The sequence below is a fragment of the Mirounga angustirostris genome, unplaced genomic scaffold (assembly GCF_029215605.1).
Source record: "Mirounga angustirostris isolate CCGP_5_RB_7025 unplaced genomic scaffold, mMirAng1.0.hap1 SCAF_13, whole genome shotgun sequence".
Lineage (NCBI taxonomy): Eukaryota > Metazoa > Chordata > Mammalia > Carnivora > Phocidae > Mirounga > Mirounga angustirostris.
In genome coordinates this window covers 6,942,681-6,955,050 of record NW_026991721.1, presented here as the reverse complement: position 1 = coordinate 6,955,050, position 12,370 = coordinate 6,942,681, and the positions used below count along the sequence as shown (strand labels likewise).

At 44.4% G+C, this 12,370-nt stretch overlaps 1 long non-coding RNA gene across 5 annotated transcripts; it reads left to right on the top strand.

Moving 5' to 3' along the window:
* Positions 1 to 660: 660 nt before the first annotated feature.
* LOC123856967 (uncharacterized) lies at positions 661 to 11,018 on the top strand. 5 transcript variants are annotated; one of them, XR_006793775.3, is made up of 5 exons: positions 661 to 777; positions 1,032 to 1,120; positions 1,220 to 1,364; positions 2,466 to 2,603; positions 9,526 to 11,018. It is a non-coding gene; the product is annotated as an uncharacterized LOC123856967 (long non-coding RNA). The 5 variants fall into 5 exon arrangements; XR_010406800.1 differs by having other exon boundaries at positions 942 to 1,120; XR_010406797.1 differs by lacking the exon at positions 661 to 777 and having other exon boundaries at positions 784 to 1,120.
* Positions 11,019 to 12,370: the final 1,352 nt, after the last annotated feature.

The window sequence follows — 12,370 nt, the reverse complement described above, 5'->3', positions numbered from 1 at the left end:
CCGAGGCTTTGGGACCCACAGTTCCTGAGCAGTCCCATTCAGTCTACCCCCTACCCCCGGTCTAAGTGAAAAGAAGGCGCGCAACTGAACATGCAGCTCCTTATAACTGAGGCCACGTGGGTCCTCGCAGCCTCCTCCTCTCTGGTTGGGACCTCTACATCCTGGACAAACCTGAAGCCCCATGGTGCTACGGTCCCTCTCTCGCACCTTTTAAAAAAGATTTTAGAGTCGCAGGCTCCTCTGGCTGAGCCAGCCAGGGGCCCCTATCTTGCGCACTCTTTACCACCTCCTCTGTACCCTAACCCTGTCTGTGCTAAAACAGATGTCCACCTCGAATGAAAAAACCAAAGTTCTAGCGGGGGCCTCGTTGCTCCGAGTTCCCAACAAATGGCTGGGCTTCCGTCTGAGTGTCAGGCTAAGCGGCTCGCATCTTCTGCTGCATCCCACAGGGTGCAGGGAGCCCGCTTTCCAGCTCCACGAAAAGTGCTCTCACCTCAGACGCCGCCATCTTGCCTACCGCCCCCGACAGCCTGGGCTCACCCAGGAGGGTGCCCGCGCCTGCGCGGACCGCGGAGGGGCGTGGCGAAGAGCGGAGGGGCGTGGCGAAGAGCGCGGGGGCGAGGCCTCCGCGGAGGGCGGGAGGAGGCGCGGGGCAGTGACGCAATGCGCCCCTAGTGGCGGGTGTATTTGCGCCTCCGCTCTGTAGCTTCCGTTTCCACGGTTACGGCGGCGCGAGGCTGTGTGTCCCAGGCAAGATCCGGGTAGAGCGGAAACATGGTAACTGAGGGACGGAGGGCAGCAGGGCTCAGGGGAACGGGAAAGCAGGGCCTGGGCCCGGGCTCGTGGGAGGTCTCACCCCCCCCCCGCCCTCCGCGTGTACCCACAGTGGGCTCTGGTTAGCTCTGCCCCACCATTCGCCTAGGATGCTGTCCCGCCCACAGGTGTTCTCCGGCCCCAAGAACTGCCCTGGACACCCCCCCGCCCCTCCCTGCGTCTCCCAGCTGCTGACTTCACTCTTCTCTGCCCTGAAGTCACTGACTTGCGGCTGTTTGTGCGTGCCCGGGAGCTGCACACACTTGAAGTGACCGGCCTGGAGACAGTTGCTCAGATCAAGGCAAAAGTAATAGTGTATCCCTGAGCTTCCCCAACCCATGTGTCCTTTGCCTGGCTTTCTGTGACTTCCTTAGAGAACACTCTTGACTCTCCCTTTCTTCCCCAGGCCCATGCCGCCTCCTTGGAGGGCCACACCACCGAAGATAAAGTAGTGCTTCTGGCAGCTTCTCCCCTGCAGGATGAAGCCACCCTGGGTCAGTGTGGGGTAGAAGCCCTGGCGACCCTGGAAGTGGTTGGCCGCCTGCTAGGAGGTGAGTGGGGCTGCGGAGGCCAAACTGGTGCCATGGGGCTATTTATGATCCTTAGACTTACTTTGTTTGCCTTTCACAGTGTCTAACGTTTTTTGCTTTAATTTACAATATCTAAAAGTCAGTTGATTTTGTGTGAAAATACAATATCTGGCTTTGCTTGAAAAATTGGGAAGATCGGGCCTGTGTTCCCACATACCAACAGTCCGCCCCAGCTGAGTAGTGTCTGCTCCCTTTAGAAGGCTTTATAGTTTGCTACAGTTTCCACTCCTCCCTCCTCAAAACCAGTGTCAGTTGCCATTTATCATCAGGCTTGTGCTGTTGTTTCTCTTGTAGTAAAGAAAAGTGAACTCTCTTTTTGTACCTATGTCTCTATCAAAAATGGGAAAACGAAAGATGGATCCAGAGTGTTGCATGTTTCAAGAATAGTGGGAATGAGGGCGCCTGGGTGGCTCAGTTGGTTAAGCGACTGCCTTCGGCTCAGGTCATGATCCTGGAGTCTTGGGATCCAGTCCCACATCGGGCTCCTTGCTCAGCAGGGAGCCTGCTTCTCCCTCTGACCCTCCCCCCTCTCATGTGCTCTCTCTCTCAAATAAAATCTTTAAAAAAAAAAAAAAAAGAATAGTGGGAATGAGCATCTTTCTTTGTGAAAGTTAAGAATAGCCCTAAGTGTTTTATATGTAACCAGACTTTGTCTGTATCAAAAGAATACAACTTAAGATGCCATTATGAAACAAACCATAGTGAGAATTTTGACTGGTATACAGAAAATATGCGTGATGAAAAACTTAATGAACTAAAAAAAGGACTAAACTTTCTTCCGCATTTATCATAAATGCAAATAAAATAACCGATGCTGCTGTGAAATGCAGTTATGTCATAAGTGGAAAAATTGCCCGGGCATCAAAACCTTTCACAGATGGTGAGTTTATAAAAGACTGTCTATTGAGTGTGCAGAAATCATGTGTCCAGAGCAGAAACCAGCATTTGCAAACATAAGTCTAACTGGAAACACTGTTGCTCAGCGAGTAAAAGATATGGCTAAGAACCTACAGTACAAGTTGCGAGAAAAAGTAAAATCATTTGTGACATTTTCTATTGCAGTGGATGAGAGCACATACATAAATATTCAAGCCAGTTAATTATATTTATCCGGGGTGTTGATGAGAATTTTTACATCACTGAAGAACTTTTGGACATGGTTCCCATGACAGACCCAGCATCTGAAAATGTCTTATTTGGGTATGTTGAGAAAAGTCTTGAAAAGTTTAACGTTGGGGCACCTGGGTGGCTCAGTCGTTAGGTGTCTGCCTTCGGCTCAGGTCCTGGGATCGAACCCTGCATCGGGCTCCCTGCTTGGCGGGAAGCCTGCTTCTCCCTCTCCCATTCCCCCTGCTTGTGTTCCCTCTCTTGCTGTCTCTCTCTCTGTCAAATAATAAAAAAAAAAAAAGTTTAATGTTGACTGGTCCAAACTAGTGCTGCTCCTGCGATGGTCTGTGATAACACTGGGCTTGTTGCAAAACTTAGATCCAAAGTCAAAATGCTTTTCAAGGATGCAGAACTTAAATCTATTCACTGCATTATTCACCAGGAATTGTTCTGTACTAAAAAGTTAAAACTAGAACATGTCATGGATGTAGTGATTAACACAGTGAACAGTGAATTGTATGTCTAACAGGCCGTTCAGTGCTTTTCTGGAGGAACTGGATGCACAATATGGTAATCTTTACCATAAAAGGTAAGGTGGCTTAGTCGTGGCATGGTACTGAAGAGACTTTTTGAATTAATAAAAGAAATAGATTTGTTCATGTCTTCCAAGGGCAAACCCCTTCCCCAGCTCACCAGTGAAGTTTGGATCAGACACCTGGCCTTTTTGGTTGACATTACAAACCATCTAAACACTTTGAATATTTCTCTGCAAAGACATTCACAAGTGGTGACACAAATGTATGATGCAGTTTGCTCTTTCCTAGCAAAATTGAGTCTTTGGGAAACTCATTTGTCTGTAAATAATCTGGCACACTTTTCTACACTGAAATCAGTGTCAAGAAATGAAAGTGATGGCTTAATCTACAGTCCCCAAAATTGTGGAGTTGAAGATTGAATTTCAGAAAAGGTTCTTTGATTTCAAACATTATGAAAACGAGCTCATATTGTTTAGCTCACCTTTCTCAGTTAACATTGACAGTGTTAATGAAGAATTACAAATGGAAGTTACTGAACTGCAGTGTAATATGGTATTAAAAACTAAATACGATGCCATTAGAATACCAGAATTCTACAAATACCTCAGCAAGAGTTACCCCAGATATAGAAACCATTGTGCAAAGATTCTGTCCATGTTTGGAAGCACTTATGTCTGTGAACAGCTGTTTTCTGTTACGAAATGGAGTAAAACTAAATTTCGCTCCCAATTAAAGGATACAAGATTACATTCAGTTCTACACATTGCAACTCGAAATATGAGACCAGACGTTGACATGTTGGTGCAGAAAAAAAGGTGTCAGGTTTCTGGTTCCAAGTCAAAGGAATAACAGATTATGAACAAAAATTTTAATAATTAAAGATTTCTATTTTTCAATGTGTATTTTTAAATTTTTCTTTCAAATATCCAGTATCATAAATTTTATATGTGGGCGCCTGGGTGGCTCAGTTGGTTAAGCGGCTGCCTTCGGCTCAGGTCATGATCCCAGGGTCCTGGGATCGAGCCCCGTATCGGGCTCCCTGCTCAGCGGGAAGCCTGCTTCTCCCTCTCTCACTCCCCCCTGCTTGTGTTCCCTCTCTCACTGTCTCTCTCTCTCTCTCAAATAAATAAAATCTTAAAAAAAAAAAATTTTATATGTTACGTGCATGCACTGTGGTTCAATTAAAAAAAAAAGTTTCAGGGTTTTTTTTTCTCCCTTGGCATTTGATTTTTCATATACTAGCCTATTGTACTTGCTTCTGTGAGTAAACTTGGCTACCCAACTTTATAGTTTGAGACTTCTGCCTAATGGAGCTGGTTACCATAATTAGTTTTTGTTTTCCTACGTGCCTCAAAGAACTGTCCCTTGCTGTCTTGAGCAAAATGCCTGAGCTGTAGAATTTCTGTGGATAATATCTGAGCGAGGTTGTGCTAGTTATCAATTTATTGCTTCTCAGCTCCAAATTCATTCTTCCTTGTCTGCTCTCTAAAAATGGATCTGGGCCCTTTAAATATCTTGCCTTTGACAGTAGGCTCCATGTGAAGCTTTGTCAGTGGAGGGCACTGGAGACACATCGCAGAAGGAAGGAGTTTTCCTTCCTGGGTTGGTCATGTGGCCTGCCCCTGCAGTGCCCAGCAGGCAGCAGCACCCCGAGCCAGCAGCTCTCCCTGGCTTACCCCGACAGGCCATCTTATAATGAAATCTTTCTGCTGAGACACTTCCCCATGAACAGTTTTCCCCAGTACCTGAAAGGGGAGATTTCCAGCAAATTCTGCCAGCGTATCACTGCAACAGTTTCTCTGTATTTACTCTGTAAATCTGAACCATGCCCTATCCAACATGGGCTGGTTTTCAGCCCTTCTGTTGGGAGCCTCTTCCTTGGGCATCTACCTCAGCTCCTGAGCTAGTGGCTGCTTCTTATACATGGTACTTCTTTAGAATTCTTGCTAGACAGTTAATAACTTTTATATTAAATCACTGTTTAAATTCTTGCGTGGTTTCTTCTGATTGGACCCTGACTGATACAGGCCCTATTTCTTATTTCCCCAGGCCCTATTTCTTTCTTCCCCCAAAATAAGCATATTTGGATTCTGGGCAACAAAGAGGACAAATATCCAGATACACAGGCCTTTCCCTTTCCCTGGGTTAGCAAGTCACTTAATGGAAAAGAGAGGTATCTGGGACCCATAGCGCTTAATTAGTCATATAGACTGATATTATGTGTATAATAATGGGTTGTAACTCATCGCTGTTGTACTTCAACTATAACCTAACTTGATAACAGAAAAAATGACTGGGCCAATTCAACAAATATTTGTCAACAACACATCGGGTGCGAGGTCCTGCTCTGAGAGCAGGCCGGTTCTGTCATTTGTTCATTCCATGACCTTGAGCTGGTCACCTTGTCCCTCTGAGCTTCACCTTCTTCACCCATGAAATGAGGCTATTACCACATGTATTAGTTATCTGTTATGGCATTAAAGTCACCTCAAAGTGTAGTGGCTTAAAATAACAAATATTTATTATTTCACTGGTTTCTCTAGGTCAGGAATCTGAGAGAGGCTTATTGGGTGGTTTCAGCTCGGTGTCTCTTACGAGGTTGCAGTCAAATTGCCAGGTGTACCTGCAGGCATCTGAAGGCTTTTGTGGGTCTAGCGGATCCCCATCTCTCATGACTTCTCCAGGAACGCCAGCTACCATGTTGTCAGAAGGCCCATGGAGAGGCCCATGTGGTTGCAGCCCGTGTCTGCTGAGGCTGAAGTCAACCTGAAGCCTCACCTGGGCTGCATGTTCATGATGGCCCTTTCACAGGGCAGCCAGTTAATAACAGAATCTGACACTGTCCATGTTTCCCTCCCCTGACATTTCCTTTGCTTTTCTCTCATCACACTGGCGTCTCTCTTAGCCTCCTTTATGGTTCTTGTTCACCTCCCAAATTCTAAACGTTGAAGCTCCTCAGGGTTCTGCACTTCTCCATTTATATTTCTTCCATTGGTGCACAATCCCTTGGTCTTCTCGCTTTAAATTAGTATTAATATGCTGCTAACTCCCAAATTTCTACCTCCAGCCAGACCCCTCTTTCCTAACTCCAAAATGGAGGTGCTGGTCTTTCCTCAAAATCTACTCCTACCGCAGTTGGGGGCAACTCTGTCATTCTGCTGCTCGGGCTGGAAACCTTGGAGCTTTCCTTGGCTTTTTCTTCCCCATAGCAAATAGCCGTTGAAAATTGACCACTGGGTTTAGAGACTGGAATCCCTGGTGACACTGGGGAGAGACCTTTGATGACATGATTGGGGGCACATCAAATATGACAATCCCCAAAACCATTAGACCATTTATCCAAGAGGCACTGAGTGTGCCACAGCTGTTGGTGAGAGTGTGTTGCTGGGATTGGACAGGTGGGCAGGGTACTCCCTAACCAGCAGCTAGCCTCCCACACCCCACAAAGAGCCCTGAAGGCCTCTGCGCAGTTAAAATCAATAGCCTGAGATGGAAGAACATAGCTCCTGGAATCCCCACCTCAGAGCTCACTGATTTCTGTTTTATATACATTGGTATCACGGGGAGTCTGATTTCTAGGATCAAAGCCACTAAAACAAGAAGTTACCATGGTGTAGCAGGACTGCTGCAGGTGGGCAGTTGGCTGCCTGACCCAAAAGAGGGAAAAAGGAAAATTATTTAAAAACAGAGTTTAAGGGGCACCTAGGTGACTCAGTCAATTAAGCATCCAACTCTTGATTCCGGCTCAGGTCATGATCTCAGGGTCATGAGATCAAGCCCCGTGTCTGGCACCCCGCTGGGTATGGAGCCTGCTTAAGATTCTCTCTTTCCCCCTCCCTCTGCTACACACCCCTGCTCACATGCATGCACGCTCACTCTCAAAACAAAAACAAAACCAGAGTTCAAAAGGCACAGCTGCAGTCAGCCTTAGTATAGGACAGGCCACCTGGTACATTTCACCAGTTGGTAATGAGGTCCAATGCAAAGAGGCCACAAACACCCTAGGGAAGATCTGGCCTGTCTCTTGCCTTTGTCACAGCTTCACTGTGTGACCTCCAGCGACTCACTGGACTTGTCCTTATTCTTTTAGTCTGCAAATTGGAAATACTAACCTCTGCCCTGCCTTTTAATTGGGAAAAAATATGAAAAATAGATTTTCATATAGATTTATTGCAGCATAAATACAGAGGTTATTATAAGATACTGAACAAGATATAGTCTGAGAAAATGGAAATAGCCTAATGTTTATTGATCACCTTTTTAAAAAAGATTTATTTATTTTAGCATACAAGCAGAGGGAGAGGGAGAGAGAGAAAAATCTCAAGCAGACAACCCGCTGAGCAGGGAGCCGGATGTGGGGCTCGATCCCAGGACCCTGAGATCATAACTGGAGCTGAAACCTAGAGTCTGCTGCTTAACCGACTGAGCCACCCAGGCACCCCTATTGATCACTTTCTGTGTGCCAGGTGCTGGATGCTGTACTTAAGTGCTTTCATCCCCCCACCCCCCAAAAGAAACCCCTTAGTATAGTTATTATTAGATGGCAGTTTTAGTGATGATAAAACACAAAGTACAGAGAAATTAACTAGCTTTCCACTGTTAGGAAATGGCAATACTAGGTTTTCTCAAAAGACCCAAAGTAGCCTCCATCTTCAGACTCAGGTGGATCCAGCAAAAAATGATAAAATCAATAGAACTTTATATTCTTTTTTTTTTTTTTTTAAGATTTTACTTATTTATTTATTTGAGAGAGAGAGAATGAGAAAGGGCACATGAGAGGGAGGAGGGTCAGAGGGAGAAACAGACTCATTGCCGAGCAGGGAGCCCAATGCAGGACTCGATCCAGGGACTCCAGGATCATGACCTGAGCCGAAGGCAGTCGCCTAACCAACTGAGCCACCCAGGCGCCCAGAACTTTATATTCTTATATTAGTTTGCCAGGGCTATCATAACAAAACACCAGAGACTCAGTGACTTAAATAATAGAAATTTATTTTCTCACAGTTCTAGAGACTGGAAGTCCAAGATCAAAGTTTTGGCTGGTATATACTCGTCTGAGGCCTCTCTCCTTGGCTTGCAGGTGGCTGCCCTCTGGCTGCCTCTATATATGACCATTCCTGGCATCTCTTCCCCTTTCTGTAAGGACACTACTCATGTTAGATTAGGGCCTCATCCTAATGACTTCATTTTAACTTAATCACCCCTTTAAAGACCTTATCTTCAAATACAGTGACATTCTTAGGTATTGAGGATTGAGACTTCAACATATGGGGGGGCAATTCACCCTGTAAACAGTGCCCAACTAACAGAAAGCATCCTAGATATTTTATTCCCTTAAACCATGAATTTTTTTTTTTTTAAGATTTTATTTATTTATTTGACAGAGAGAGCACAAGCAGGGGGAGAGGGAGAAGCAGGCTCCCTGCTGAGCAAGGAGCCTGAAGTGGGGCTTGATCCCAGCATGCTGGGATCATGACCTGAGCCAAAGGCAGACACTTAACCGACTGAGCCACCCAGGTGCCCCTTAAACCATGAATTCCTTACAGATTTATGTCATAGTTCTTGTTCTTTTGAACAGACAGTACCTTCCTTTCCTTTTCAAATGTATGTCTAATTCTCCCTTCAATTTCATTTTACCTTATTTATTCTGATTCTTTGTTTTCAAAACACACTTTTGAATTACCTTTCTAATTGTGTATTTTCAGCCTTTTCAAGTTTGTTTAGTTTTGAAACCAAATGTGTCTCTCCCCTGTGGATGCCCAAGTGATTTCTGGAATGGTGGGGAGGGATCTTGAGGGTACCCATTTACTTTATTTTATTTATTTATTTTTTAAAGATTTTATTTATTTGACAGAGAGAGACACAGCAAGAGAGGGGACACAAGCAGAGGGAGTGGGAGAGGGAGAAGCAGGCCTCCCGCGGAGCAGGGAGCCCAATGCGCGGCTCGATCCCAGGACCCTGGGATCATGACCTGAGCCGAAGGCAGATGCTTAACAACTGAGCCACCCAGGCGCCCCAAAAATAAAATCTTAAAAAATAATAATAATAAATAAAACCTGTACAGTTGGGGTGCCCTGCTGGCTCAGTCATTAGGGCATGTGACTCTTGATCTTGGAGTTGTAACTTTGAGCCTCATGCATGGCATAGAGTTTACTTAAAAAATAAAAAAAATTAAAAATTAAAAAAACCTGAACAGTTGACGTGTTAAGTTAAAAAGCCTGAACAATACCGGGCGCCTGGCTGGCTCAGTCTGTAGAGCATGGAACTCTTGATCTTGGTCGTGAGTTCAAGTCCCCACGTTGGGTGTAGAGTTTACTTAAAAAAAAAAAGTCCGAATGATACCAAGTATAGGCAAGGATGTGGAGAAACAGGAACTCTCATGCACTGGTTGTGTGACTGTAAAATGACACAATGGAGAACAAGTTCGCAGTTTCTTGTAAACATATACTTACCACATGACTTTGCATTTGTACTTCTAGGTATTCACCCAAGAGAAATGAGAACATATCCATACAAAGACTTGTAGAAGAATAGGCCCAAACTGGAAACACCCTAAATCTCCATCACAGAGGAATGGATAAACAAATTGTTGTATGGGGCGCCTGGGTGACTCAGTCCATTAAGCGTCTGCCCTCAGCTCAGGTCGTGATCCCAGGGTCCTGGGATCAAGCCCCACATCAGGTTTCCTGCTCAGTGGGGAGTCTGCTTCTGCATCTCCTTCTCCCCCTGCCCCTCCCCCTCCTCAAGCTCTCTCTCTCTCAAAAAAAAAAAAGATTCAAGAAGAATATATTCCACTCTAATCACCTTCTTTTAGGAGGTGAAGCCTGCTTCTCCCTCTGCCTGCCGCTCCCCCTGTTTGTGCTCGCTCTGTCAAATAAATAAATAAAATCTTTAAAAAAATGAAAGAAAAAATGTATTTTGGAAAATAGAGGAATAAGGAATAAATGTTATTACTTTACCTTGAAACCAGTTTAACTTCAAAAGAAAAAAGAATGTGAATCCAAAGAAGCAGGAAAATAGGACCCATTACAAAGAGAAAAACCAACCAGAACTGACCCAGAAATGATATAGATGACCGAATTAGTAGACAAGGGCATTCAACAGTCATCATAGCTGTGTTCCATATGTTTACAAGTCACAAGAAAGACTGAACATGTTAAGTAGAGACATGTGAGGAAAAATAAGACCCAAACCAAACCTCGAAAGTTGAAAACTTCAGTGCCTGAAACGAAACCTATATTAGATTAATTGCATATGAGGCATTGCAAAAGAAAGATTAATATACTTGAAGGCATAGCTATAAAAACTATTCCGAATAAAACTTAAGAGACAAAAAGATAGAAAAGACCATGAACAGACTATCAGTGAGCTGTAAGCTGTGGGACAACTTCAAGAAGCCAAATATACAACCTAAATGGGGGAGGAGACAGGAAAAAATATTTGAAGAAATAGTGGCCAAAATTTTTCCAAATTTGATGAAAACTATAAATCCTCAGATTGAAGAAGCTCAGTGAACCCTAAGCACAAGAAACATTAAGAAAGGGGACATAAATCGACATGCTTAAAAATGGTGATGATGAGAAAATCTTAGCAGCCAAAGAGAAAAAAGACATATTTCATAAAGAGGAATAAAGATCAGGATGACAGCAGATTTCTCGCTGAAGCAATGCAAAAGACAGTGAAGAAACATCTGTATAGTACTGGTAGGAAAAAAAGCAGTCAACCTAGAACGTTATATACAGCAAAAATGTATTTCAAAAACAAAGGCCGAATACCTTTTCAGACATACAAATCCTGAAAGAATTTGTCACCAGCAGGCCTACGCTACAGTGAATGTGAAAGGAAGTCCTTCAGATAGAAAGGGAATGATACAAACTGGAAATGTGGATAGACAACAGGAATAAAGAATACCAGAAATGACAACCACATGGATAAATACAAAAAACTTTTTTTTCTTATTATTTAAATCTCTTTACAAGGTAATTGGCTGTTTAAGGCAAAACATTGTGTATTGTGGGGTTTATGACAAATTTATAAGTAAAGTATATGAAAACAAGAGAAGGTAGAGCAGGGCAAAATGGAAGCATACTATTGAAAGGTTCTTATATTACACATGTGTGATAGAATGTCTGTGAGGAGTTAAAGATGTACATTATAGGGGTGCCTGGGTGGCTCAGTCGTTAGCATCTGCCTTCAGCTCAGGTCGTGATCCCAGGGTCCTGGGATCGAGCCCCACATCGGGCTCCCTGCTCCACGGGGAAGCCTGCTTCTCCCTCTCCCACTCCCCCTACTTGTGTTCCTGCTCTCGCTGTCTCTCTCTCTGTCAAATAAATAAATAAAATCTTTTAAAAATAAATAAATAAATAAATAAATAAATAAAGATGTACACTATAAACCTTAAAGCAACCACCAAAATGACACGACAAAGGCTTTAGCTAACAAGCCAAGAAAGGAGACAAAACGGAATCATAAAAACCATCTAAAAGAATATGATAAAGAGGAAAAAGGAAACAAAGAACAGAGGGGACAAATAGAAAACAAGCAGGAACATACTATCAACCAGGTTGATAATCACATGAAATGAAATGGTCTAAACACTCCAATTGAGTCAGAGCTTGTCAGGCGGATAAAAAAATCAGTACCCAACCATATGCTGCCTATAAGAAACATACTTTTTTTTTTTTTTTTCCTCGACAGAGACAGAGAGGGAAGGCAAGCAGGGGGAGTGGGAGAGGGAGAAGCAGGCTTCCCGCGGAGCCAGGAGTCCGATGCGGGGCTTGATCCCAGGACCAGGGGATCATGACCCGAGCCGAAGCCAGACGCTTAACGACTGAGCCACCGAGGTGCCCCTATTTTTTTAAAGATTTTATTTATCAGAGAGCGAGCACAAGCGGGGGAGCGGCAGGTAGAGGGAGAAGCAGACTCCATGCTGAGCAGGGGCCCAATGCGGGACTCAATCGCAGGACCCTGGGATCATGACCTGAGCTGAAGGCAGATGCTTAACGACTGAGCCACCCAGGCGCCCAAGAAACATACTTTCAAGAAGCAAATAGGTTAACGGTAAAGGAGTGGGAAAAGATAGACTGTGCTAACAATAATAATAAAGAAAAGAAAGATGCAGCAGTGGCTCTATCAAGACCAGACAAGTTAGATTTCAAAGCAAAGAATATTGCCAGGGATAAAGGGGTCAATTCAGTGGCACCTGGGTGGCTCAGTCGTTAAGCGTCTGCCTACGGCTCAGGTCATGATCCCAGGGTCCTGGGATCGAGTCCCACATCGGGCTCCCGGCTCAGCGGGGAGTCTGCTTCTCCCTCTCTCACTCCC